Consider the following 27,052-nt stretch of genomic DNA (forward strand, 5'->3'; position numbering starts at 1 on the left):
AGGCAAACACGTTACCCCCCTCTTTTTTGCATACTCATACTATTCTCATACCAAAGACTGACAACAAAACCAAACTCCTGCACGTGAGTGGTTATCGGCCCATCACGTTATGCAATGTAGATTATAAGGTCTTCGCAAAAGTTTTGACTAACAGATTACAACATGTTATTTGTGATTTAGTCGGGGATCACCAGACTTGTGGGATTCGTGGGAGGGCTATACAGACCAATGTTCACATTGCGAGAAGTGTACTAGAGTGCGTCACGAGTAATAACGACCAAATTGCGATGCTCCAAGTTGATCTAGCGAAAGCATTTGACCGTGTTTGTCATACCGTTCTGTTCATGATTTTGTCGCACGTTGGTATTGGAGATATTATTTTTCAGGGTGTCCAAATGTCTTACCGCAACTGTTCCACAAGTTTAATCATAAATAACAGTGTCACAGAGAGCATCCCAGTGCGTTCTTCAGTTCGCCAGGGCTGCCCCTTTTCTCCTTTACTGTTTACTTTGTATTTGGAACCCCTATGCCAAAGTATAATTAGAAGTAAAGACGTCTACGGTTACACTTTATGCAAAACCGAAATTAAGGTCTTGGCTTATGCAGACGATATTGCCTACTTTTGCAAAGACAAGAAAAGTGTGACCAAGGCAGTTGAACTCACACGTAACTTTTGTGAGGTTACTGGGGCTTCAGTGAATTTAGAAAAGTGCAAAGGATTCTGGCATAGAGCGTGGGCCACGACGCCTGAACATTACGAAGACATACAGTGGAGTTGTATTCCCTGTGACTATCTCGGAGTGCCCTTAAGACACTTCCGGAACAGCAGGACCTACTGGTCTGGAGTGGCGAACGATTTAGAAAAACGAACGAAAGGCTGGTCCCACAGGAATTTGTCAATTTTCGCCCGTTCCACAGTCTGTAACGTATTTTTGGCGGCTAAACTGTGGTACGTTCTACAGGTACTGCATTGTGCCCGGACAAATATACAAAGACTGCATAGGGTGTTCGCCGTTTTCGTATGGAAATCTGTTTGGGAACCAATGCGTCGAGATAACTTGTTTCGCCGGGTACCTGACGGAGGGATAGGACTTCCGCATATGTTTATTCGCCAATTGGTTTCCCGCTTTCTTTTTCTAAGAGACCAAGAACATCCCTTTCTTCGAGAAATAGTACAGAATAGACTGGCAAGCTCTCTTACTGACTATATTGTATCTTCGGGTGGATACCAAGAAACTGTACTGGTCGGATATTTAAAAGGTGGTCGAGGCATTTCAGTTTTTATCGGTAAGATTTACTAGAGACTACCTAACGAGTGTAACGCGGAAGAAGTTGGCAAGAGATCTTTTAAGTATTTTGTTTCCTCTACCAATTTACCGAACGATGGCTGACGGTGGATCCAGTTGCGATGTCCTATGCCGAGTCAAAAAGATGTGCATCCCACCCGCAGCAAAAACTTTCTTTTTTAAACTACATTGTTTAGTATTACCTACAAAATCATGGCTCAGAGAAAAGGGTTTATTTGTTCCATGGTCAGAAAATTGTACGCTATGCAAATCGCCAGAAACAGTCGAGCACGTTTTCATCCACTGCTGGGATGCTGTATTTTTCTGGGATGTTCTGCAACGCACTTTAAAAAAAGATATCGATATCACTTTGTTTACCATTCGTTTTCTACCTGTGTCCCCTAGAGACGCCTTCCCTTATGAAATGAAGTACTACGTTCTTATATTTTTAATAAATAATAATAAATTAGTTCATATGCTGGAAGACACCAGATCGCTAAAGAAAACATTGGCTTGGCAGACTTTTGTTAGCTAGGCAAATAAACATGTGACAAATAGTTATATATGAATAATTTACGACTGTTAATAAAAAACTAAAATCCACACGCGCTAATCTGACCACATTTAAATACAAACATCATGTTATTGTAAATTATTTACATTGAGTTGAAATTATAATGGCTCGGAAATATATAAGAACCGAATCGGGGGCTCCCGAATTATTGGTGACAATATTCACAGGTGCGAGATCAGTGTCCAAAATGTTTATGCAAATATTATCCGTAGTGAAACCAACAACAAATAAACTTGAAAATAGTACAAAGATACAAATATGCGACAGTACCGAAAGAGGGGCGTAAAAACTGGCAAAAAAGAAAGAAAAATAACTTCGTGGAGAATTAAAATTTCCAACCTCTGCTGAAAGCTGAAGCTCAATTTATTCTCATTCAATATTTTGGCATGTTTACGCTATTGTTTTCTGTTCGCACCGCGGACGGCGCTACACGGCGCCGTTGAGGTAGACTCCAAAGAGGATTGTCTCTCAGCCCGCAGTGTAAGCAACTAAGCAACAAACAACGCGACGCTATTTATGTTGTTTGTGTGTGTGAGTGCTTGTCTGTGTGAGAGTTTTTCACCGAGAGCTAGGCCGCTTGTGCGAGCGCCGAGGCTTCAGAGAGGTTCCGTCGGCGCCGCGAAGTTTTGCAAAAGTAATTGTAATTGTGCCCGAAATATTGGAATTACTGATGCTAGAAAGTAATTAAATTAGAAGTACAATTCATTTTAGCTGAAAGTAATTAATTACAATACCAAATTACCAAGAAAAGTAAATAAACTACGGTAATTCAATTACTGTAATTGAATTACTACCCAAGTATGGCAGAGACATGGCGGTGGCCAGTTGACTTGCTTGCAATCGTCTAAAGAATAGAATGAACTGCATTGGTGAAGGAAGAATGACAGGTTACTGTTCGTGAAGAACTCCGCAACCACCAAGCTACAAATCTAAATGCCAGTGAAAGGCGTATAAAAATTCATATACAAATAAAGAATATTTAATTGAAAATGCAGTATTGCGTGAAGTACAAAAATGCATCATAACATTTTTAATTCAAAATAAGTTAGCAAAAGTTAAACCCTTCTCTTCCCAAAAAACAAACAAACTTACATATATATATATATATATATATATATATATATATATATATATATATATATATATATATATATATATATATATATATATATATATATTTTTTTTTACTGTTGCAGTATAATGCAGCATGCTTATCAAACAGTCATCCACGAGTGCACACGGGGAAAAGTGTAATTCAAAATATGATTCCCTAAAATTAAGTTTTAGTTTTGCACACCCTCCATCAGTTGTAAATTTGCACGCCTCTCCTCAACGACATAAATATTTTCATATTTAAAAGAAAAAAAAGGCTTTCAGCCCTATAAAACGTTTCTCCGCAATAGAATAAAATAAATACTTTTTCACTAGTTCTTCTGTGAGAGAAAATTGCACGTGAACCATTTGACAAACCAGGCAATGGCTCTATCGTATAGTAATGGAGCTCAACACCTGCTCCCTAGACCTCAGTAATACGAGACACGAATAGTAGTCTGTCGAAAGGCATGTCTAAACTCAAAATTAAACTTTGTTTAGACGTTTTACTTTCCGTGTTTAACAGATCGGCCGCGTGAGTGGAACTCCGAGACTAGCCCGAACTTGACGATGTGGAAAAGAAACATAGTGTTTATATATATAAAAAAAGAAAGATGTCCGAAGGAAATGTGAACAAAAAATCTGGCTGCGCCAAATGTCGAGTGCTATTGGAAGCGCACTATTTTTTCTCGATATTATTAGCGCTCCTCTTAGGACAGATTCGTAGTGGTCCTTGCCTGCTTCAGTTTGCGCTTGCCGCTTTTGAAGCTGTTGCAACGTTCTAGTGGCTTTAGTTCCAGCTGAAGAAGGCTGCTCAACTCGCAGCACGCGGCTATAAAGTATTCCGAGCATAACTGAGAAGGCTTTATGTGACACTAGTTCTCTCGGCAAACACCTCGCGCAAAAGCACCTCGACGTGGCAGGCATCCACTGCTGCCGAGGAGCGCTTTTTTTTTTTCTCCTACGAAAACAAAGGTAAAAAAGAAGCTTTTTCTGGCATTGTTTCCCGGCACTCTACCACCAAGCACAGATTGCTAGATATTGCAAAAAACTGTCAACCATGAGGCTGCGAAAAAATAATCTTGATCTCTGGCGCCCGGGAAGCCGCTTCGCGGCTGCCCGAGTCGCTCGTCCGCCAGCCCGCCGGTGACGTGTACGGGAAAAGTAGGAAAGTTTCACTGTTATCAGTAGAGAATCGCTTTCTGGAAACCTCGCTGCCGGCGTAACTTTAAAATTTAATAACTTCACGAAACATGTTTATCTATATAAAACATTTTGGCTATTAGTTGAGAAAGGGTTATCGATGCGATATGCCAATTTCCAGCCAAATCGAAGAATACGAAAAAATCGGCGGAGTTCCCCTTTAACACCGCTGCTTGAAATGTAGATGAAACGTTTAACCCCCCATTCTTCAGGTGGACGCCAAACGAATTCGAAGGAGTGCGAGATATGTTAAAATGTTCGAGGATTGTAAACCAACTTGCCTTTTCCAAGATGTAATATCGTACAGCCGAAGGCTCTCGGTAAATCTCAAATTTTCTTGTTCGAGTAGCATTTCTGCATTCTAGCACTCGTGACATAAGCAAGCTCAGCAGGCTTGCAAAGACCGGAAGTCGCTTGAGACACAAGCGGCAGTTCAGGTTTGCAAACAGCAAAAGGGTCCATATCAAATGATTGACGTAAGAAAAGTAAATGCACGGTACCAAAACGTTTTTTTATACAGGAAAGACTTCGTGCGCTGCCTTTGCCGCGGCAGCTTTTGGAACCGCAACCTTTACCGAGAAACGCATGCGGGGAGCGCTCCGTGCTTGTAATATATCACGTGGTTTTTACGCTTGTTTTTTGTTTTTCGTATTGAAACAAGTGTCAAAACCACATGGTAAGAGATAATGCGCGCGCGAACGGTAATAAGGCGCGCGCCATGGTTTTCTGTCGACTATTTTATCTATCGACTACTGTTCTGTCCACGGACACGGAGAAACCTGACCATATACAGCTTCGCTGTAAATATATGAACACAGTGATGTTGCGCTTTTGGTACTGTGGCGGCCCGTCGGTTCCTAGCGTTGGCTACGCTTCGAAGTTTATAATAACTTGCACGTTTTGCGCTGTCAGTTGTTCCGCCATTTTGCAATGGTTCCGACCTTGTAACAATTGGTGCGTGACTTTCGAAAGCGGTCAATCGTTTGCCTCGGTTGTTCGGTTCCCTCCACCAGTGTCTGGGAGGGCAGGGAATCCTCTTTTTAAATTTTGCCTGCTTTCATTCAAATTTTGCTACGCAGTTGCCCGTGGAACGCTTACGAACTAACCAAAGGCATTGAAACACAGCCGGTTATAGCACATGCCAACACGCTATTTACAAACGAGCCGTTTGGCCATACCAGGTGTGCGAACTGCGCGTGCGAAAAAAACAGATCCGTGTGAGGTGGCGCGTTTGCGCATGCGCGGACAACAGCGCCACCGCAGTGCTGTGACGTCAGGGATAATTATCTACAACGTCGCGTCGTAGATAATTATTCACCGAGACAGACACCGCTTCCATGCCTTTGGTTATCTTTTACTGAAAGAAATATCGATTCAAGGTGCGAAAAGAAAGACTTTGGGCATCTGTGAAATAGCGTCGGTTTTTATTTATCCATGTATCTATTTTCTTTTTTTTTTCAGTTTGCCAACGCGTGTTAAAGTATATTGGCGGAAAACGCGTGAAGCCACGCGTTTTCAAACGGCCGTCGATCCCTTTGACCCATGCGGTAGTGGGAGCCGGGTACCCAGTCTAGCGTCCTGGCGCGTAGTGGTGCTCATCCTTCTTTTTTCTCTTCGTTTGCATCGCTTAGCGACAAGACTCGAACCTATGAATAATCACAAGGCCAAGCACTTGGCATTCACGAAAACAAATTGCGAAAACGACCATAAATAGACACCGCAGAAAACATCCGAGAACGTACGCGACGCCATATGCCATATTACATCAGCCATGTCCTCCGGATTTTTACAACAGCGCCACTCGCGGCCGTCTACAGCTCTGGCTTTACCCGGCCGATGAGGCGCCGCCGACGTTTTTTGCACTACCGCTATATTTTAGTTCACTGTAACCGCGTCTCAAGACGCTCGTTCGCCACAGTCTCAGCTGCTGGCTTTGCAGTGCTCTCTTTCACCGAGTCTCAACTGAGACGCTGCTCTAGCAAGCCGGTCCAGGACTGCCCACTCAAGAATAGTAAAGAGGGGTATAGACCCCTTTTAAAAAATTAAAGCCGTTTACAACGCCCTGTAACACCGAATTAGAGCGCAGCTCTTGAGGAGGAGGAGGAGGGAAAGTTACGAAGAGGGGGCTATGCCCTTTCTCCTCTCCCGCTCGCCTCCTATTTAGGAAAAAAATTTCCGCTAAATTTATCGAAAAAAATTCCCCGCTAAATTTAGCAGGGAAATTTTTCTGTTAGATTTAGCGGGGAATCCTTTCCGCTAAATTTGGCGAGGAAAATTTCCCCCTAAATGTAGCGGGGAAAATTTTCCGCTAAATTTAGCGGGGATTTTTTCCGCTAAATTTACCGGGGAAATTTTTTCGCTAAATTTAGCGTGGAAATTTACCCATCATGCACCGTGCGGTTACGCCGACACCGACGGCTATGCCGACGGCGACGCCGACGCCGACGCCGCTCAAGCCGGAAACGGGCGCCTAAGAGCTGCGCTCTAATACGGTACTCTGTTGGCAGCTGTGAAATCCCTGCACAATGGTGGACTAAAACCTCAACGTTACGGCACACTGAAAAAAAATACACCCATTAAAAAGGTGATGATCGCAATGACGTTGCATTTTCGACCTTGTTTAATTTGGCTCGTCGGCTCGTAGTGTTAGGCGCGCTCCGACGTTCGCTATCTTATTAAATGACTTGCACGTTTCTCGGTGCAGTCGCTCCGCCATTGCGCAGTGGTTCCGACCCTCTAATAATCGGCACGTGACTTTTGAAAAGGGTCTATTGTCGTTTCATGTCTTGGATTGGCCCTCAGAAAGTTGTGCGTGCACTCGATTAAAGAGAGTTTCACAGGGCAGGTGAATAGACTTAGGATGTCGGGGTTTTTGTAGGGTTTTTTGGCAGAGGCAGCGGGCTCCCCTTTAAAATAAACAAAAGGAATAGAGACATGTGTGGAGAGAAGTCGAATGGTGATAGTCCCCTACTTCATCGGCTTTCCCACTACCTAAAACAGATAGGAGGAGGTCGGTACGAGATGCCTGTTGTGTTCTCAGCTCCACAAAAAAGTAAGCTGCAGGTATGCGCGGGAGTTAGTGCTGGTGCTGAAAAACGTCCGCAACCTAAGTGCACAAAAAAGCATAAAAACCCGTTTGTGACCTGTATATCGGGTGTCGTCTGCCGAATACTCCTGTCGTATGGAAGATCTTACGTAGGCCAGACAGGAATTTGTTAAAATAAAATTGAGAGAGCACGATTACTCCCTTAGGGATAGAGTCGGGTGACTACCGTACATTGCAGGAATTGTTCATGTCTGCCTTCCTTTGGTGGCGTGGTTGTTGTGGGCAGGCACCGAGACATAATGACTCGATAAATAAATTAAGCATCCTTTATATCTTCATTGGCAGACAGATGTGTCAGTGAGCCACCGGTGGTGTTATCCGAGGAGATAACGTACCTTCGATCTAACATATCTAACACGAGTGCCAATTTGTAAGGAGATATCTCTGCGGCCTCTAGTTGCCAGGTAGGCGTGTGTTTTAATCTGTTTGTATGTGTGTGCAATCTGTTTAAGTTTCCTTGGTTTCCCTGGCATAGAACAAATTTCAGTTGCGTGTCAGTCACCGTCCTGTCGTGTTTGTTCCTCGTTGTTCGTCCTTGTTTATTGAGGCTATATTTCATCATACTTTAAATGTTATGAACTGGCCTAATTTACAACCCCTACTTAATAAAATATTATTACCACATTTAGTCAATTAAGTGTATAATAATCTCAAACAATCGGCTTACTTTGAAATGAAAATATGTGACGTCACAAGTTGTTGCGAACCTCGTGATGGGTGCCTGTTGAGACACGGGACAAGAAGCTGAACTCCTGTGCTCATACACCTTCCCAGCGCTTATCACACAGGCGAATAAAATGGGCTGCGGGCACTGGGCTGTGGACGCATGCGCGGCGACTACTATTCCACAAAAAGGAGCTACTGCGCACGCACAGAGCGCGATCCACAGCCCGGCAGAAAAAGATCGCAGTGTGGAGAAGGTCATCATCGGTATGGTTAGAAACCAACACGCGGCTCTGACGTCACGGTGTTGCGGTGGCGCTGCTGTCGGTACGGCGCATGCGCAGTGCCTATACGCGGTGTGGGCAAACGCGGACTTGTCTGCAAACATTGCGTTGGTCTCTAATAAGGGGGAGAGTGACAACGGAGTTTCACGTTTTGAGCAGACGACGCTTGGGGACGGCGTCGCCATGCAAATATGCTCTATTTCTAGAGGTGACCGAGGTCTAGAGAGTCAACTTTGGCAAGATAGCAGGAGGACATTCCCAAGATATTCTGACACAGTTTCACACAGAAACCTGGGACGTCCGTGAAATTACATTTGAAAAGCCGATCGTGCGTATTTGGAGTAGCTCTCTCGACTTACCTTATGAGCGCTCAAGTTCTTTTGCCGAAAGTAGTATTCCAGCATCTAATTGATCACAGTCCCCGTACGCAAACGTTCGATGCTCGAGCACTGCCGAAGAATAACAATGAGTATCTTTTGGTTACGTTGCCGTGGTGACGCGATAAGATAACGGGGCTGAGATAAGGCTCGTTCAGAACTGGTTGGATTTCATGTACGGTGTCACGACAGTCGGCAAATGAGGACGGTCAAGTTCCACATCAGGTCACTTTTTATTCGTATTGTTCCCCTCCAAGCTCGTCGTCAATCCTAGATAATGACGACGGAAATAAGCAAGGCCAGAGTCGGACATAGTTTGGAGGCATCGGCAGACTTCGATAAAGCGAAGCAATTAGGCTCCAGTGAAAATAGGGCTCGCTATTCACCAGTGCCACAGTTGGGCAGTGTTTCAAATACTGCCTAAATTCAACTTCGGGCACTGTTCTTCGCAATCAAACGCGGTAGTGGACACCGCTCGCGATGTGGCTCATGCAAACTCGCTACGCTTCGGGCATAATAAGCATAAAAATGAACGAGTGCACTCTAAAAAAATTCGTCCTTGAAAGATTCTTCGACGCCGCGGCGGCTTTTTTTTTTTTATTGCTTTCACAGACACATTTTTAGAATAGGAACAAAAGAGAGAGGGTGAAACATTTCAACCACTAAGGGTAACCGTGGCTCACTAAAATCTTTTTAAAATGGCCAAATCATCTCATAGTGGTAACCAATCCGGAGATGCGGCCAGAGCGCGGTAAACTTCTCTTACATACGCAATGCTTTCAATCAACTTTTCACGCGCAGTGCGAACATTCTCGTGCCGTATATTCCTTCTTGTCTTCCACATACTGTGGAGGTTCAAAAGCATAATCATGTCATAAGGGACTTGATTTTCATTTTCTACAGACATATGCCGAATACCGCGACGTTTGACTGGAAAATCTTTCTTGAGGGTGCGCTGAAGGATGTCCCAATTAGAACACAGCGTCCCAGCATTCCCATAAATACCTTCTCTACTGTTCCTGTTCTTTCACATAATAAACAGTTTGTGGACCAGGGAACAAATACACTTTCGTCTTCCAGCCAAGTTTTCACTGGAAGGACTCCGCAGTGTAATTGAAAGAAAAAAAAAGTTTTAACACAGTGCTTTACTGGCATTTTTTAAACTCTCTTGAGCACATCCAACTCACTGCCTTCATGGTGCAAAAACCGATACAGAGGTATAGGCAGCAAAACATAGACTAAATCTTTAAAAAATTTTCTCTGTGAGATCGTAGACAAAACTTCTAAACAAAATATAACCTTCAACATACGGAACAATAACAAAACTTCTCTCATATAACTACGAATACCCGCGCTCATTCCAACGCCCGATGACACGGCAAATTCAGGCACGTACACTGGCAGGTACGGAAAAAGAAGTCATTTTGATCACGAAGAAATATAAACCTAGATACAATTTGTTTTATAAACAAATGATACAATAACGAAATGAATTGGTGCGAGCAGAACGTCCCCATTTTGAGTTCCGAATGAATTCGGCAAAAACTCTGTGCAGCTTCTGCACATTGACTCGCAACATACACATCACCTGTAAGACGTACCAAACCTTTGATATCAAAGTGAGATTACACACTGAGGAACGCGCGAATATAGACAGAGCCTTCCTCCGCCACCCTTCCGCCTTTGTTCTAACATTCTCGGTCTCTTCATTCCAGTAATTAGTGCTATCTATAAAATGCCCTAATGGCACACCTAAATACTTGGTGGGTAAATTCTCCCAGTCACCGTGCCAGAACCCTATGGTTTTATTCCAATTAACGGCGCTCCCTGTTTTTGCACAAAACATTAAGAGGCAACGTTGACCACCTCGCGAACACTCTCTTGATCCGCACAAAAACCGCCAAATCGTTCGCATAGGAACGCACTTTTACGTCACTGGAATTCAATCTAAAACCAGGTATGTTACCGTGTTGAAGATTTTTCAAACAAAACGGTTCTAGAAAAAATAGCAAAAAGAAAAGACGAAAGACGACAACCTTGTCTTACGAAACAATGTATCTCAACGCATTCAGTAACAATTATTGACGACAAAACATGTAGTGAAATTTTAATGAGCCATCTTCACACCGTTTAAAATAATGGACCATACGTTGATGTGTTCCAGAATACCAAAAAGAGCCTGGTGCGAAACACGGTCAAAAGCCTTCTCGAAGTCTATACTCTGTTTCACGGCCAGACTTGTACCTATCTCAAATACTCTACTCAAGATACTGCATTTCAAATACTTTTTGCGGTATCTTGGTATCTTGCAAATGATTGAGAGTATTTGATACTCCATTTTAATTACATTTCTCAGTATCTTAGTACTCATTATCTTAAATACATTTTTTTTACATTCCGCCATTTTCCGAGTTTTTCGGTATGAAGTGGCGCATGCGTGGCACGAGCAAACGTGTACATTCTTTCGAGCAACCAAATTCTGTTGCTAACTCCGAGAAGCTACGGTGACTTAGATTTGGTTTGTGAAAACGTCGCTTTTGTGCCGAATGTGACTCGTATTTCACCCCAAAGTTCGTACAATGAAGGTCTTCGCCTCGCTTTCCCAAAGACTCCATTTGTTTCCTAAGGTTTCACCGCCAAAAATCCTCAAGCAAAAAAGGCACGTGGTTTTACGGAAGTAAAGATTGCCACACTGGGGCGCAACGCAGAACGGGAAACGATCAACGACAACAATGCAGACTTCAGTGTCAAGAAAATAACAAATAGAAGTAAATGCGAAATGGCCACAAAAGAAGACGCTTTTTTGTGTGTGAGTATCTGATTTCGCTATAAGCAACACTTCGAGGGTTTTTTTTTTCATTCCTTTTTGTCGTCAGTCCGGCACTCATTGCTCTGCGGACACTGTCTGTAAGCGAATACTGATGAGCAGAGAACAGGGCGGGAAACCAACTACGCGCAGGATGACCTCTCAATATGCCAACAAAGTGTCCCCCAACGTTGAGTGCCTTTCTGAACACAACCTACTTGAAGAAGGTGCGACCAGTGCCTTGGCTAATTTCTGGGCTCTCTTTGTGATCCATTCACTCATTTCCGTATACCAAGTTCAATTATAGTGAGCTTCCCATGTAGGGAATATGAATTGTACTTCAACGATACGTCTCAGGTGCGGCGCTGGACTTGACATTCAACGATGTCACTGTCGGAAACTTTCAGCAATTGTGGTACCGCGGTGTCAGGATCGCGCTCCCTAGCTCATGGATGCTCGGCTTCACAAAAAAGGTGATTGCCACCACCTTCCGGGCGGGAAAAAAATAAAGTAAGGCTCTAATACTGCTTGCATAAAGCAAACCTATAATTAATTACGTGTTGACCGCGCCTTTTACTACTGTTCTACGACCATCGTATAGATGACAGCCATTTTGATAGGCAGGTGCGAATGGCTAAAGCGACCTATTTTTTTACGTCCCAGAATGTTTTGTAACATGTATCAGTGATATCCTTCTCTTTATAGTTGGGCTGCATAAAATAGCCCTACAATGTTTTTTTTCTTGCTTTTTTTTTTCTCGTTTTGTGTTGATTCGCGCTAATACACCATTCTGGCAAACCAGATTTGCGAAACTGTATAATTGTGCTTGTCACTGACGTCGATACAAGTTATGCAATGCAGAAGTATCTTCAAAAGTAATTGAATTACATTTCTCAGTATTTGTACTCTACTCAAGACAGTTTACAGTGAAAGTAACTTGAGTAGTATTTTAAATACTTTATGCAGCAAGTATTTAGTAACTTAACTTAAATAGTTTTATCGAGTATTTTGTCCAACACTGGAACTTTCACCTTATGTTGTACCGCAGCGAAGGCTAGAAGCGCGAGCTCGTAGCGTTGGCAGCAGCCCTTAGTGCACGAGAGCTTCTGCCGCCGAGACGTGCCCTAGAGCAAGAAGCTCGCGCTTCTAGCCTTTCGTGCGGTACATCAGAAGGTTAAATAGAGTATAGTTGCAGCATTGCAACTCGGTTATTGAGGCGTCGCAACATTCTAAACTGCTTTTAGTCACATGTATATTCGTACATATTGTACGGCGTTTTATGCTGCACATTGGATGCGGTCCTACGAATACTTTAATACCTCCTTGTAGTCGTTTTGTCAATATCTTCATGTTCCTTTATAATCCACGTTCGTTAAGGTTATCGGCTTGTAAGATTTCACGGTTAAAAGCTTCACTTAATCATCGCACTTCGGGATAAGCACAGTGTGCGCTTTTAAAAAGTATGTTGGCAAGAGTTGTTTATTATAAGCTTCGGTCAGCACCTAGTACAGCGCAGGAGCTACCTCACCCTTAAAAGATTTATAGAACTCGGCACCAAGGCCGTCGGGTCCTGGCGTCGTCGATGGCTGGCTTGACTGCCCGGACAGTGATAGGCACTTCTAGACTTTCGCACACCTGCTGTTTTTACTGAGGCATCAAAAACAAAAATTCCGCTTCAAAATCGTCATCTACTGGCGTGATACGTCGCAGCAGACTTACGATAGTGTTCCACAAAAGCCTTTTCAATGTTTGCTTTGTCCCTCGTCACCGTGGTTACATAACAGACTTCTTCGATTTCCTTACGCTGCGCATAACGTTTTTCGTCGCTTAATGCGCGCTTTGTCGGAGCTGCACCCATCCATAACTTAGTACTTCGCGCCCTTACTGTCGCCCCCCCCCCCCCCCCCCCCCCCCCCCTGTATTTCTCGGTATCCATCATTTTAAGTTGGTGTTTACACTCTCTTATTTTGAGCGTGAGTCCACCAGGATTCATGTTTCCTAGGTACAAAAAAGCGTTGAACCGACGCCGTGACTCATTCTTTTTCCTTTTCCCATATTTTAGTATTCTACTTTTCTCGATTGCAGCCATTTTAACTTCTTTAAAAGGATCCCACCGCACTCCACCAATGTACGCTTGTCATTCATATTAAAAATAGCGCAAAAGAGACGGGACAAAAATACGAAGAAGCACACAGGACAAACGCTAGCGTTTGTCCTGTGTGCTTTTTCGTCTTTTTGTCCCGTCTCTTTTGCGCTATTTTTAATATGAATGTCCACTACCAACTTGCCCAGCAAACCAAGCTTTTACAGTACGCTTGTCCTCGTACAAATTTTGAAAAAAGTTTGCTCACATGTGCCCTAAAAGGCTCATCTTGAACAGGACGCCTGTTAAGTTTCCAAATCACCCAATTTCATCGCGGATATGACCTTATTCCCAAAAATAAACAAGACCAAAGTATGGTCACTGAACGACACGTGCTGAACCGCGTAATCTCTACATAGAAAAAAAAAAAAAAAAAGAAACGAGCGAGATAACGCTTTATCCAGTCTCGCATGGCTCCGACCTTGGAAATACGCGAACTGAACTAACTGGGCCGCAACGTCCTCCAAAAAATACACTGAAAGAAGATCGTTCAAACAAAAGGAACTTGAATCTCGAACGGGAGCATGTTTCGCTCAATCTACTGAGGCCTTAAAGGGGCCCTGCAATCATATTTAAGCGTCTACCCTTTTTGCGGTTTCCACGTCTCTTGGGGTTCGGGCAAGCCAGCGGGCATGGAGAGAGTAACTAAATATCAGTGCCTCATATTTTAACCGGACGACGCGGAAACCTCCTCCACCGACGAGGGCGACCCGTGGTACCGAAAGCGTACAAAATGTGACGTCTTTGGTCCTGGGCTTGCTACTGGTCACAGCCGGTAAAAGTTTCTTTTTTTGTCGAAATACAAAATATAAGTGGCGCGAACCGTTTCAGTTATTTATAAAAGTAGTTTTTATTCAGTGTTTTAGACCAAAAAAGAAATGAACGCAGTTCATAAAGTACGGAAAAAAGAAATGACCCGTCGACATACCCGCCACCAAGCGGTGGAAAAGGCGGTGCATACTAGAAAGGAGTAGTGGGATCAGGCGCCGTCTCGGAAAGATCCCGGATGTACGCGGCGACGCTGCGGTCGCATGGTAAGGAGGATCCGACCGGCTTCGAGCGTTCCGAAGGCCTTCGGCGAGAAGCTTTGTCTTGCGGTTTGGCAGTTTCGCGGTATGGCAGCGCAAAGTAGCTCCCATTCTAAACTTATCTTTACCCCGTGTTTGCTGTCGTTGGTGGCCAATGAAGTGTCATGCCGAATTAGTATTTATTCGCGCAGCAAATGCAATGAGAGCCGCTCTGGCTGCCTGCTACATACAGCATATCGAGAACACGCTTTAATGGCGCCCTCTCGCGCTGTCGACAAGGAGTGCGGCAGCCGTGAGCGCTCGATGAGCTCACTACTTCTTCTTTTGTTCACGGCCACTCTCAAGCAACCAAGGACGTCATGAGGGAGGTTATTTTTTGCTTGTTTTTGTAACTTTAATTTGCCTATAACTTTTAAAATAAAGTGAATTTTGAGAAAAGAAAAGTTTCACTGGCGCCAAAAGTTCGTGGTGCGCGCCGATTGGAGATCGGCGAAAAAAGCACGAAGTCATCGCCGTAATAAGCCAATCAGTGCGCTCCGTCAATTTCGGCTCCAACTTTGTGTTTGACTAGTTTAGAGGCCCGGGCCTAAAAACACAGTTGAAATCCCCAAGACAAATAATCACTCAATTGTAATTAAAAAATGTGCCAAAAAGATTGCGTGCATTTTTGCGATTAGGCGCGTACACACAAATCACGCGCCAACTAACGTTAGAAAAGGAAAAGTCTCAGAATATTATACGACCGGAGGCGCAAAAATGCACGGCTGTTTGTAACATCCATCGACCGGTGAATAAACAGACAAAGTCCGCCGAACAAGCCCACCGCGGGTGACACGGAAACGCTAAAATAATTCTGAAAAGGCCGAAAAGGCCGCACCATACGTCAGTCTGCTCCTGGCTTTCAATTTTAGTTTCTTCAGCGGCAATAATGTCCAGCTCGTCCTTCAAAGTCAACCGGCTTAGCTGACACTGCCGACGCCTGGCTACCAGAGCACGAGCATTAATCGTGGCCACGCGTAAGGCTGCCTCGAGATTTATTGTCATTCCAGGGAGGGAAAGACCGTAGGGGGCTTGCCTCGGGTTCCGAGGGTCTGACCGTCCGACACGCGGACTCCGATGCCCGGAAAGGGCCCAGGCACGCCAGGTCAGGGGGGTAGTTTTGCAACCCTTCAGTCGCCTGCAGAAGCGTTCGACCATATGCCAAACCGTTTCCTCCTGAGGGGCGCCGCCTTGGACGGTGCTCTCCCTGGCTCGTCGCGTCGGGGCCGCCCCCACGTCGTCCATCATGCGTTTCGTGGCCGGATCGCCTGCCGAGGCGTCCAGGACTTCCATGGGCGCGTCGTCTGCCGGTTCAGAGATGGTGTCGTTGCACACGGCAGCTGCCTCGTCACTAGGTTTCGTCGCCTCGACGGACGCCACGTCCGGTAGCTCAGCCTGGCGTGCCGTCCCCGCGCCCAGTGCCCCGTGGTCAGAGCTGCGTCGCCCTCGGGTGCAGAAGTCGCGTTTGGCGTTGTCGCAACCCCGGCATCCGGACACGAGATGGCCTCCTCGGCACCGGCTTCGTCCATGTCGGATTTCTTCTCGCCTCCTACAGGTGCTACCACCGCGTAGGCCGTGACGCACTGGGTGCCGTCGTGACCGAACCGACGGCATACCTTGCACTTAGGGACGCGGCACTTCTTGCGGACGAGCCCCGTCCGTTGGTACCGCAGGCAAAGCGGCGCCCTGCCCGGGACAACGACCAGGGCGAGTTCACCGGCGACGCGCAATTGGTGCGGGATGTCATCGGGAGACACGCCCTCAATGAGCCGCAGCACAGTCGTCCGCGTCACAGTGCTGGCGCTAAGGCAGCCGTCGATGCGCCCCCTCTCCATAGATACCTCTAGGACCCTGCCGCAAGGCGTCAGGGCTGCCCTCCCATCGTCATCGGCGACGTTGAAAAACAGCCAGTGGATCTTCAGGCGCACGTACCGGTTGCCCGGGTCTACGACGATGCACCGCCGCCCCTTGACGACGAGCTCAGAGTTTCTTCGGTATTGGTATTTATTTGCGCTCGTGAGCGCAGGCGCCACAGAGAGGCATGTAGCCCGTACAATAATGCCATTGAGGCCCCTCAAGAGGGGACCCTTCGATGGTGCTGGAGGTGATGGCCCAGACATGATTCATTTGATACGCCCTGAGGGCGACGACTTCGGGGAGTAGTCCAGCCAGTGCGTCGCGAAAGTCTTCAGCGCGGTATAAACGCCGCACAACATCCGCTTGCAAGCAAAAAAAAAAAAAAAAAAAAAAAAAGAAAAAAAAATTATTTAAGCAATTTTTATGAGTTGTGAATGCGAAAGCATGCAAGCCGCTCGTCCGCTCCCTTTGTCGTCTGCTCGTCCGCTCCCTTTGTTGTCGGAATCTCGGAGGCCATGGCGCAGCGGCCAATGGGAGCCCGTCGACGCGCGCCAGCCAATGGAACTGAAGGCGAATCGCTCCTATTGGGATCGCGGAAACTAGGAGCCGTTTTCGCGCTTCAAACTGATGACGTCAGCTCTCTTTATGGGACAGTTAATGCTTTCGCATTAAAAGATATTTACCACGACTGACCAGATAGGCAGCGAAGGCAGAATAACAGTATATTCCTTATCTTCAGCGTACCTGATACCGCGGCCCGGATGGGCCGCTGAAACCGCTCTGTCGGAGCTATACTTTGTTTCAGCTTCCGTCCGAGCGCAGCCAAAGGCTGAGGGACGGTTCGTAACTTGGAGAAGAGCATTCCTACGCACCACAAAGTAGTCCGCAAAAGTAATTTTTCTTTTTAAGTAACTCTTTTGTGCTTAAACATTGCACAATATTCCAAATGTGTACTGCTGAGAATGATTTGCGACGAAAGGAATTAGATATCTGAAGTTTATGTTTTTATTAATATATGTAAATGCACGTGTTTCGGTGAAAACACGTACATCCGCTGGCAACACGGCTGCAGCGCTCGGTTTTTCTCTGTGAATTCGTTCCCGTAATGGCCAAATCATGTGCTTTGTTGATTTCCTCACTGAGTCGCTTCAAAACATCCTTTCGCTAGAACACGCTTGCGCGTCAGGCGCGAGAGGTCGTGCAGAATGTCTACTTTCAAATTCGGCGAATGCGTTGAAAACAAGAAAAGCGTCCGGGTCACTACAATTCATTGATACGCGGCGAAATCAGGGCACCCCTTCACCTGCCTATCACATTGAACCCCGAGGAGCTGGTGGAGAGTACTGCGCCTCGAGCCCTGGTATATCTAGACAATACAAGGAAACATCAACGGCCGGGTCATCGGGCACCTTGCAATGTGTACTTACATCTCGAAACTATGCCGAAATGCCGAACAGGTGGAAAGCTCGGACACAAACGCCAGCGGCCAGGCTAAATATTGACATCTCCTGTCACTAAATTTCAAGACGTCAAATGGCACTTTTTAAACCGTTGCAGGCAATACAGTTGATACACCCGTAGCAGACCAAATACTCGGCGAGCGCGGGCGCCACGGACGACCAGCGGCGCTGCGGAGTGATACAAAAGTGCAGGCGAGATCGCGTGTTCCGGCCACACGTAGCTTCGGCTGCGCTTGTACGGAAGCTGAAACGAAGTATAGACATTCCGCGTCCGATCACGACGGTTGCCGGAAATGGAATCCGACGCCACGGCGGCTCCACGGTTCTCGCTCACTAAAGGGGTGCCTAGTGCGTGCGTCATTGCACTGTGGCCAACGTACACGAAAACACACACACCGAATGAGCAGGAAGAATTTTAATTCTTGTCGAAAACATCAATCGAAAACATTTCACCAAAGGGACTATAATGCTTTCGCATTCCCATACGCACGCAGTCTTCAGTGTGTCTGTCGCATTTTTAAAACACATCGCATTAGCGAAATAATTTTGAAAATGTTTTGACGCATTTGTATTCATTCTTTTGAAAAACAATGATTGCATTATTTTTCCTGGTGTTACTCCCGCCCATCAAGTTAGGATAAACAAATTTTCTCTTAAAACGCTACGTTCTTTTTAAGCACTTGATTCTTTGCATTTGTAAACTCCACTCTTTATCTGAGCACGGTCTCTCTTTTCTCTTTTTACCTGGGTTAAATTTAAGTCTAAGAAGTCATTCTATCAGAACAAATAGCATTTTTAAAAGTATTTGAAGGTCATCAAATACCCTCTTATTTGTATTTTTTATTTCAGTACTTTTCTAAAAAGTGTCTCTGCGTTTGCAATGAAATACAGATTGGCGAAGTATTTCATATTTGTATTTGGATACATTTTTAAAAGACTTTTTCCCATCTCTCCTTCATTTAGATTTTTGCAGACCCACAACCCAGCGTACAATCTCCACATAAATACCTCTCTGTCGTCCTAATCCTGTCGGTGATTGTAGTGACGTCTCTTAGGGGAACCTTGAGAGTGCGCCCCCCGACATCTTGGTGCTAATAGCATATATGATATCTGACGGGCTCGTGATTGAATCTGGCGACCCCTTTACCTGCAGTTCATAGTTGAGACGAAGTATAGATGGCACTGGATTTTGGGACCGACACGTGCGACCAAAAGAATCACTGTTGCTTTCATGATTGGCCAAGACTCTCAGTATGACGTGTTTAGTAGGTTTTATGCTGGCTTCATTGACACAAATAAGGATAATGTTAGAAGTTTTGAACGCGGGACATTGACATGTGCACGCAATGTGCACGCTGCCTATGGCTGCACACATGGGGAGCGAGCTAGGACGTTTTGCTTTTGAATCGTGTATTTGTCGAGGCAGGTTTAACAGCTTGGTAGTAGAAAATAAACTTATGTACAACTTCCTTCTCAAAATCACTGATCCTTCTAGCAGAGGACTTTACGTTTCGTATATGCCTCTAAATATTTTGAGAATCAAAAAAAGTAGCAGTTTTGTGCAGTAGTATACCTTAAAACTTTTATTAAAGGGACCATGAAATGACCTTTTTACTTTTTCCAGATAACTTTTACATTAAACCGTCAATGTTCACTGAATGCCGAACAGGCACCCGTTTTCGTCTCGGTTTATTAACTTCTACACAAAAAAATATTGAAATATCGACTTTTTCATTCTCTCCAACTGACCCGCAAAAGAAGCCGTGACGTAGGCCGTTTCCGGAACCGGAAGTTCTCTCGGCAGTAGGAGAATGGGAGTGTTAGCGGCAACGAGTTGGGGTGCGCCGGTAGGTTTTACTGCGCTGATGCCTGATGTCACCGACGTATTTCCTGAATCGGCGCCTCTCATCGCCGCATCGCTGCTGAGCGAAATTCAATGAGATATGTTGCGCTACAGCGACAGCATGGGACTAGTCCCATACGCCGGTATGCCTGTTGGGAAGTGCAGCGAGTCTTCCGGTGAAGACTCCAGAAGTTAACCACCCCGTCATTGTTGGCAGAAGGGCCGGCCCGGGTCAGTCGTTTGCAAGGCGACGTAGATGGCGTTTTTCGCGGCCTCGGAGATGCAGGAGCGAGCCGACGTTAAAAAAGATACGTTTGAACTACGAGTGTCAGCAAGAGCCACGTAAATACCTGTTTACACTCGGAGCGGACGCGCGCGCTTGATGGAAGTCTTGTATTCGCGCTGTTTGTAAGCGCTTCGGGACCGTTCTTTTACGATTGCAACTCGATACTGACGCGACACTCGGCAAAGAAAGGTTGGACCGGGGTTGTAGGTGTACCTCCCACGAACTGTTATAGCTCGACAGTGACGAGCAGTCTGTCAGAATAAAAATGGCATACCAATAACAAAGTGTACATACCGTGTTACGAAAGTAATCCATACAGCGTTTATTTCAGCTCTATATCACACAAAACAAGAAGATAGAATCGACGAGAGTCCCTTTTCGACGAGTGTTCGTCAACACTGCCTCGGAAAACAAGGGGAAGAGATTGACCTCACCTCTTAAACTAGAATTGAGGTCAGCGATCAAACTATAATACGGGAAGGGTCCACAAGGGTCGCGCGGGCATATTCCATTTAGCACGCCAGCCCGTCGTAGGCAGACGGTCTAGCGACGAAGCAACGCAGCGCCGAGTCGGAATGCCTGCTAGGCCTATATTCTGAGCAGCTCGCTTCGTCGGAGTCGGTGGATCCAGCGTTCTTGTTCGTCGTGGTCTGTTTTAAGTACTGTTTTCTTGCTGCTTGAAGTCGGCACGCGCGGGAAGAACACGTAGAAAAATAAACGTTCAGTCAGTCAGAGTTTTGAGAGGAAGGAAAACAAAGAAAATAAACGTTCGTCGCTGGCCACCACCCAAGTAACTGTCGGCCCTGCCCTACTGCGCACGCGCAGTAGTTGCTTCGTTTACCACACGATAGATGGCGCCTGGCTCTCAGCATTATCAAATTTGGCAATTTTCGCCACACATCTCTAATTATGCTACAAAACGTGGATCTGAATAGTATTTAACAAAACTTGCAGCAAACATTCGCCGGCTATTTATTGTTTACGATCGCGGTGCTGGTGAGGTAGGCTCTTACCCAATAGGCGACCTGGATTTGGCTGACGTGCTCCATTTCCGCGGATGCATCGTAGTGAACAGGCGAAGGAAGGAAGGCGCAAAAGAGTCCAGTTTTCTTTTAAAAGTTCTATAGCAAATAATTTTTTTTGGCTCCCTATTTTTGTGTTTTTGTGTTTCTTTTCACACCTTTTACGACGTGCGGTGGATGAAACTCGATTTTAAAATCATTTCATGGTCCCTTTAAAGTTGCGTATTTACGTTTCATATATGCCTCTAAATCTTTTGAGAATCATAAAAAAAGTAGCAATTTTGTGCAGTAGTATACCTTAAAACTTTTATTAAAGTTGCGTATTTACGTTTCATATATGCCTCTAAATCTTTTGAGAATCATAAAAAAGTAGCAATTTTGTGCAGTAGTATACCTTAAAACTTTTATTAAAGTTGCGTTTTTTGACTTCCTTCGTGAGTCCCGAATATACTTTCTTGGAGCACCAATTATGCAATGACCAGAGGGGGAAATATTTTACCGCGCCGCAGAGTCGTGTTTTAATTTTTGCGCGATAATTTACAGTCATATATCATGTCGCTATGACAGGGATAGGCACAAGGGCCGTGGAAAGCGCCAAAGGTTAAACCGATTTATAAAGCAGATGATAAACAAGATGTAGCGATATATCGATTGGTTATTTTTTTTGTTTGTTTACCTTGTTCTTGTAGCAAGGTTCTACAGCATGTAAACTAACACTTTTAAGGCATTTAGACGGCCTGCAAAAATCGGCTTCTCAACGTATCGCGCTGCAATTTACTACGGGGGTGCAAGAAGGTTTTAGAAGTTTGCAGTAAAAAAACATAAAAAATAAACTTAAATAGCTAAAAAAAATCTTTTGTGGCCAATTAACGTCGCTATTTCGCAGACGATGCCATGGCCTCCGAGATTTCGAAGCGCGCGAACGCTTCTCCGGCCGTTCCATTCGTGCGGAGAGGACGTAAGCGGAAGATGAGAAGGAAGCGTCTCCCCGTTGGGGGTAGTGATGCGGGGGCTCAAAAAAAACCCCGGAAATTTTGAAGAAAAAAACCCGTTGTTTTTTTTTTTACATATTTGAAAAAAAAAAACAAGGAAAAAAAAACGACAAACAAACTGAAACCTAAGTTTCTCAACTAATAACAGACCAATCATGTACATTTCTGCAACGAACGTTAAAATTGATATCACACGACCTCTTCGGAAGGGAAAATAACCTTCACGCACCTCTCAATTGAGTTTTGTCGGTAGAGCAGGCGGAAAACTTAATCACGCTATACTAAACATAATACATATTTCAGCCCCTAAGAAAACAAAACAGCGCGGCGACGTGTCAAATGAAAAAACACAAGCACCTCGGGTTGTCTGCCTCCTCTCCCCGTCGTTGCACCGTTTGCGTTGTCTAAAAACTATGCAACAACCGTCCAGAATTACAGTTGCTTTACTGTTCAGTATGACTATAAATATTTTAAGAGTTTGGTGAACGTTTTATACGGAGGAAGAATTACAGCGCTGGGGGCCCGAGGTTGGTCGGTGTAGTGTGTACTCTGTGATGAAGCCGTGTTTCTAAGTCATCTGGCTTGTTTCTCGGTCAATAAACCAATATATGCGACTCCTAGCTCACAGCCGAGTATCCACTACCCCACCAGCATGAACATAGCTTTAAGTAACACAACAACAGATTGACGAAATATAGTCGCATGTTAACCATTGAAGAAATGAATTGGTGTACGTACTATCATGAAAGTAGTGCCATGTTTTAATGCCAGGTTAACTATTCATATTTAAAGAGCAATAAAGTTTAACAACATTGATGCATTTTGTCACAGGGGCGGATCCAGACCTCCATTTTAGGGGGGGGGGGCGGTTTCTCGGTGTAAAACGGTGGGGGGGGGGGGGGGGGGGTGAGTGTTTATATTTTTGTGGAGTTATTGTTTTTACTAAACTCTGATAACATAATATAGATCTTGAGACCTTTTGTATCGGTTTACCTGTAGGGGATGAATTCTTTGAAGTAAAACCTTTCGGGTGACCACGCTGGAGGTAAGTATCTAGAAAATTGTGGTGGCACTATCGTTTCTGTACACCATAACGCAAGGAATTTTGTAGTTCATAGGAAACGGGATTACTCCATTCGCGTGGCAGCGTGCTAGAAATAGAAAAAGAAGCTTAACTACTGGGGATGAATGTTTGGTGCTATAGCGGCTGTGACAATCGTAGACAGTGTAACTTGATAGCTCAGATATCCCCGGCGGGGCTGCAACTTTTGGGCTCCTTTTGCTTGAATATTTATATATTCTCGTTACACCCGCAGAGCAGGTGCGGAAAGCCAACCTTTGCCAACTATACATAGGCAGCTCGCGCAGCTAATGACAATGCGAAAACGTTTTAATCTAAAACTCAGCTGCTCTTTGAGATTAAGCTTGGCATAGTAGTTAGAACTTTATATTCAGTGCCAAAGTGCTCAACGCGGTTTTAAAACATACTTTTCATTGCCGCCGATTGCTTCAATGGAGCGAGTACGTTGCAAACAAGCGATAAAAATGGCCCGGCGGCTTCGACGCTGCTCGCGGCGTCAAAGAACTATTTTTTAGAGCACCTGAGACTGGGTGGAAGAAACACGACGACGTCTCACGACGACGTCTTTTTCAAGACACTGTTAACGCAGCGAGCGAAATGAACGCTGCCAGGCAAGTTCGTCGGTTGTTCGCCGTATATTTGGAATGTCCAGAGCGCACCACATGCGGCATTGCCAACCCAAACTCGTGTTTTCACGTGTTCTGGATGCAACTCGAGAGAACGAAAGCGAATAATTGTTGAATATTTTTGAAAGCAGGTTGCAGTTCGGCAACTTTAACTTTTAAACATAGACAAGACCTTAAACCAGCAATATATCCTTCCAAATTATATTCAATTGCACTCCGTCTGGATATTTTCTGTATGAAGGGAACACTTACTTGTTTCTAAGTTAGCCCATTCGTCAGGGTCGAGAGGACAGGTGCAGAGATATGATGGGGCAGAGCGGTTGTCCGGTCGGCGAATCTCAACTGGGCTAAAGGCCGATCACGACTGCAGCATGGATGTTTGGGAGTCGGTGTTCACTCGAACGGGCACAGGCACTGTCTATTTAATTTATGTATAGTTGCATCTTTGAAAGGGGCTCGTTTTCCCCAAGTCCCTAAGTAGGGAATTCGAAGCCGCAGTTGCAAACCAGCATGCCCCCCCCCGCCTCTGTTCCGTTCGACACACACATATTCGCTCCTGCAAAGCCGCGCGAAAGCTCTGCCGTCAATCCATAGAAGCCGCGTTTAACTCGAAAAGTAAAGACGGCGCCAAGGGGAGACAAGGGGTAGCGGGCACCTTTCCTAAAATATGTCCCGCCACCCTAAGTTGAAACGGCATTGTATACAAATAAATGCCTACGGTGTCGGCTTGAGGACCCCGTGTAAGCAGCCTCCAGCCTTTAGAATGCTCGCACCGTTTATCTTTCTTTTATTAGCTTCCCACCACGAGAAGTCGTACCGCAGGCAGTATGAAGCCCATTCGAGGAAACATCTCCCCCTTCTGGCGCTCGTCGGCTTCTTTCTGCATTCCGCGCTGCGGCGCTGATCCTCGGTGAGGGGTGGAGGCGAGGACGAAAGCGGGCTGATGTTTAAGCCAAGGTCGTGTGGAAGTCCGGAGCGTCTTCAGGAGAAGCTCAGATTCAAACTACACTGTACCCAGAGCATTTGCTTCTAGGGTGCCTACATGTTTCCGCCGCTCCGGAAACATGTCGGCACCCTATTTGCTTCCTCTCTCAATTGAGAAGAAAAACAATTAGTTACCTGGTTGTACAAGCTGCATCCCCCCCCCCCTCCCCCCCTGGAACGTCTCCTCCTAATACGTCCCCTCCGCACTTCCCTTTTATTTATTTTATTTATTTATTTATTCGGTTACCTACAGCGCCCTTAATAGGGCATTATTGTAGGGGGATGAGCATCAATGAGCACACCGTGCCAATAAGATACTTTCAGTGAGCCCGTGGGCGACAGCATCTCAGAGCAAGCCAAAAAAGACATACCGAAAGACAAGCCCAGAACCATGAAGAAACCATCAAACGAAAAGTGATGAAAAGGCTGCCGTTAGAGAGGAAGGATAATCCGGAAGGCTGCTTGGCGTCTGCGTTTGGGAGTTTTCAGGGCACAGATTTTTCGCAGACAACCTCTAAAGAGAGAGAGGGAGACAGAGAGAGAGAGGGAGAAAGGGGACTAGATATGTTGAAGGTATTTTCCCCCCGTGCTCGACGTGCTGGCCTTGTTTGGAAGTGTGCCTGCAGTCGAGGACCCTGATATTTGGTGCGCCTCCCCACTGTCTCTCCACTTCGAAACTCTTGGCGCCGTCCCTGTCGGGAAGACGTACCGTGACCTTGACGGAGATAAACCCCACTTTGGAAGCGCCCAGCAGGCGCGTCCACCCACCACTGTCTTAATCTTTTGTCCCTCGCGTCGATTGCTTACGTTTTTTCTTCGAGCTAACGAAGAACCCCGGGGGGGGGGGGGGGGGGGGGGTTGCCTAAAGATGCGTTTAGGGGCAGGGGGAGCGATCGCCCCCCCCGCCCCCCCCCCCCCCCCCCCCCCCCCCTTGGATCCGCCACTGTTTTGTCATGCCCTTTTTCTCTTCTAAAGGTACAAGTAGGTCTGCATTAAAGATTACAGGACCAAACTTAAAACCAACATTGGACGAGGTAGATATGCACGCACTGACTAGATATCTTCTGTAAATTAAGACGGATGTTATAAAGCAGTGTGCTAGTTAGGGCTTCTCTGACTCCATGCTTGAGTCATCTCTGTCGTAGCATTTCAGATCAGTTCTCCTCAGCTCGATATTGGAGCGACAAACAAACTTCTGCACTCTGTGTCCTTTGAGTCGGTTCCTACTTTTGGTGTGGACACCGCTGAACTTCGACCACTTTTGTTCGCGCGCAGCAGAGGAGGGTGGAACTTGAAGAAGGCAACAAGCGATTGGTGTAAAGTGTTCAGAGGCACACAGCCCTTGCCACCACGTGGACGGTGGAATATGTTTCGCCGAGTCCTCCAATGCCTTCCTCAACCAAGCACATGACAGGACCCGGTATTCGGGGAGATTTGACAACACTTTTCCCGTAGTGACACACATCCTCTCTGCCGTCTCTGTGATGTAGTCCTTGCGTGGCATACTTCTTCAGTTAAGCACCGCCCTTTGAACTTCGGGTCGAGCAAATTTGCGGACGCATGTGCTGGACGGCAAATAAAGTCGCGCCGCTCACGCAGAATTTTCGCTACTCTTTCCTTTTCGCCCGTTGTCAAGGAAGAGTTTGGAATGGCCTCTGACTTGTCTTGTTACTTTGAACAAGATCTCATGGACGTCTGAAAGAACAGCAGTGTCCGACTCAGCTTCGGAAATTGCATGGGCAACTGGCTGCAACACGTGGAATGTGCTTCGCACATCGCGCCAAAAGTAGTCTTCATCTAATATCGTTGATCTTATTCCCCTGCTGATATGAAGCTCCGCAGCGATCACAATTTTCTGTAAAGCTTCTTTGTTCTTCAGTAGGCCTTCCAGTGACATCAAAACGTCCGTCCGGTGAGTTTCAGCTGGTAGTTTTTAAGTGGCCCGGTTTCAAGCTAGCACTCTTCTTGCATTTTAACAAAGTGCGCCGCAACCACGTGATCACAGCCTTGGACGTACCTCTTGCAAACTTCTTGCAATGTCACCAGTTTGAGCATGCCCGACAGCAACACTTTTAGTCCAAGAGCACAGCATCCAAGAGTAATGATACTTGAATAGCGCAGACTGACAATTGTCCACGCGGCCTTCATGTTGCTCGCATTGTCGGTAACAAGAGCGAAAGCCTTGTCGGTTCCAATTTTCTCCACAACCTTGAAAATTTCTCCCGCGATGCAGTTTCCTGTGTGCTCGTGATCTTCTGTATCGACGGCGATGTAGAAAATTGGCTTTGGTGTAGCTACCA

The 27,052-nt window shown here is 45.7% G+C and overlaps 1 protein-coding gene across 2 annotated transcripts in view; it reads right to left on the reverse strand.

Annotated features, from left to right (window-relative positions):
- LOC8029176 (polyamine-transporting ATPase 13A3) overlaps positions 1 to 27,052 on the reverse strand; it is a 99,330-nt gene that overhangs the window by 59,860 nt on the left and 12,418 nt on the right. The window contains exon 1 of one of the 2 annotated variants that reach the window (XM_040215560.3): positions 8,568 to 8,711. The exons of the other annotated variant lie outside the window; for it this stretch is intronic. The gene's annotated coding sequence lies outside the window, so the exon portion shown is untranslated. Of the gene's footprint in view, positions 1 to 8,567; positions 8,712 to 27,052 lie in introns of those variants that run through there. 2 annotated transcript variants of the gene reach the window in all.

Source organism: Ixodes scapularis, unplaced genomic scaffold, assembly GCF_016920785.2.
Source record: "Ixodes scapularis isolate PalLabHiFi unplaced genomic scaffold, ASM1692078v2 PGA_scaffold1__304_contigs__length_218370807, whole genome shotgun sequence".
Classification (NCBI taxonomy): domain Eukaryota; kingdom Metazoa; phylum Arthropoda; class Arachnida; order Ixodida; family Ixodidae; genus Ixodes; species Ixodes scapularis.